The following is a 2,526-nucleotide window of genomic DNA, read 5'->3' on the forward strand; positions in this document are numbered from 1 at the left end:
TTTCCACGCACCTCCTCCATGTTTCCTGTGGCATACCATTGCCTCGTGCTCCCTGTGGGTTCCATCGCAGTGACTGTCTTGTGATGTTTTCGCTGGGCTTTCTGAAGGTGTGTCCCATGCATCGCCACTTTCTTAGTCCTATTTCTGCTTTTGTCCTGTCCGTTCCCACAGCTCTTCATTCCTTATTCTATCCTGCCCCTTAATTCTTAGAATACTCCTCATACATCTATTGATGGAAGTGGAGCACAGACTTGATGTTGGAGTTAAAGAGTCCAGTCTTGGTGCGCAGTGAAATGTTGCTTGCTTTCCAGACTTTTGATAATTGACTGAATGAATGCTGACCTACCTCGCCTTGGGAGCTCTGGCTTTAACATCTGCCTCTGTTCCCCCTTTACCATCGATGACACTTTCAAGGTAGGTAAAGGAGTCCACTTCTTCCAGGAGAGTGTCTTCCACTGTCACAGCAGGGCTGGAAAGTTTTTCTAGCTTTACTACTTTGTTCGGCTTACAAGTACTAGCAAAATATTAAAACTCATTTTTCTTTGATTTTTGCATAAATGGCGTCAGCTCAAAACGGCTGCCCTGTCTTAGATCCGTCAGAGCCAAAGGGCAGTGATTGAATTCTTTGTTTTACGAGGAGAATCCACTAGTAACAGGGCAATGACAAACAGTTATACATCCCGCCCCTACCCCCCCCCCTACACATTCAGATTCAAACACATTCAACAGCAAAATAATAGAGTGGTGAAGAAAAAGAGAGAGAGAGAGAGAGAGAGAGAGAGAGAGAGAGAGAGAGAGAGAGAGAGAGAGAGAGAGAGAGAGAGAGAAAGAAAAGTATATATATACATGGAGAAATATAATTTTATTTATATATATATATATATATATATATATATATATAGAGAGAGAGAGAGAGAGAGAGAGAGAGAGAAAACAAACAAAAACTGCATGTTTTGAAACTGACATTTTAATGAGCAATATTTTCTTAATTCAAGAGCACATTAAAAGATGATAGGAAAACATTCTTCGCCGAAGGAAGCTGGATTGACTGCAACTTTTAATGTGTAATATTTTTTTCATTCGAAGAGCACACGGGCATCTGGCAAGATTGAAAACAAAGATAAACAGGAAAGAGTAATGGACGGATATTATTTTCAACCAGGACAACTTAACAAACAATTGTAACAATTCTGTGAGAAGGCTACTTTCTTCAGGCGTATAATGAGCAGGTAGTTGTTTTGTTTTTTTGTTTTTTCTTTTTTCTAAAGGCTACCATAATACATTCCCGATGGACATATATACATTCTTGTATAGAGGATCGTAGGAGCCTGCTATAGATTATTGTATTCAACAAAGGCTACCAAAGAGGGTTAGAAGGTATAAATTCACATCAAAATGAATACATTTTCTTATCTAAAGTTTATACCAATATGACATCACATGAACTTTAATTACCAAAATTTTTATTTTTTTAAAATTTTAAAGATGACAAAAAAGCAGGGTATCATGTGAATTATGATGAGGCGATTGCTATCTTCCTATGTTCATTGTTTAATGTCGTTCTGTTTGGTGGCCAAAATAGCAACCTCATACGAATGTCTCTTGAAAACTTACTAGCGATTTTGGAGGTTGAATTTCTGCTGTTTGTCAGGACCAAAAAAAAATGCTGACATAACAAGAAGCGACATGCTCCAAAAGCTAGTGTGAGTTTCTGCTTGCCTTCCCACTTAAAGTTTATGCACCTTAGCATGACTTGTTAAATAGAGACATTCATCGATGTATAAACAATTTACAGAAGAAGACATGGATAACATGCCTTTCCACTAGCTCAAACACAGGGATATTTTTACTCATTCTCTCCACTGACGCACGCATGCATAACAGAATTAGGTCAGCAGTTTTATACCAAAGACACACACGGGGAAAAAGAAGCTGTTTACCGTTCAATGTATAAACGCAGGTTGGGTGCTGTCTCCAAGCAGAGAAAAACGTTTTATAATAAATGAGACCATACTCACAAAACATTACTGATCTTCATGTTATTTTGGTTTTGTATAAAGAATAGATGGTCAGGGGTTAAGGGGTGGGTTGGGGTGGGGGTGGAAGAAAATGTGGAAGAACTGGTTGAAGAGAGGTTGGGTGAGGGAAGGGAGGCGGGGGTAGGCTTTGGAATATAGGGAGCCTCTCAAACAAAGGAGTCATTCATGCAGTCATTATTGATTTCAGCGATCGCGTATATCGCTGAGGCAGTACATAATATTCATGTATTGAGTTATATGCAAAAACATTTTAGTAAACATTGCAGATCCTTTTGTCAGAGTTTTTCCCCCCCACGGGATCCGTTCATCAAAATGGACGATCTGAGGAGAAAGAAAACAGAAATAATTATTTGAGATTATTTTTCGAACAAGAGGGTTTTGTCTGTTAGAGAGAGGAAAAAAAGACAGGCAGGAGAACAGACTGAAAACAGACAAAGATAGAGAGCAAGACAGATAGATGGAAAAACACAATTCATATATATATATA

The 2,526-nt window shown here is 38.6% G+C and overlaps 1 long non-coding RNA gene across 1 annotated transcript in view; it reads right to left on the minus strand.

Annotated features, from left to right (window-relative positions):
- Nucleotides 1–946: 946 nt before the first annotated feature.
- The window catches only part of LOC101849939, a 7,448-nt gene continuing 5,868 nt past the window's right edge, over nucleotides 947–2,526 (minus strand). The window contains exon 3 of the long non-coding RNA XR_220663.2: nucleotides 947–2,360. This is a non-coding gene — a long non-coding RNA (uncharacterized LOC101849939). The remainder of the gene's footprint in view (nucleotides 2,361–2,526) is intronic.

The sequence above is a fragment of the Aplysia californica genome, unplaced genomic scaffold, assembly GCF_000002075.1.
Source record: "Aplysia californica isolate F4 #8 unplaced genomic scaffold, AplCal3.0 scaffold00339, whole genome shotgun sequence".
In the NCBI taxonomy this organism is placed as follows: Eukaryota; Metazoa; Mollusca; class Gastropoda; order Aplysiida; family Aplysiidae; genus Aplysia; species Aplysia californica.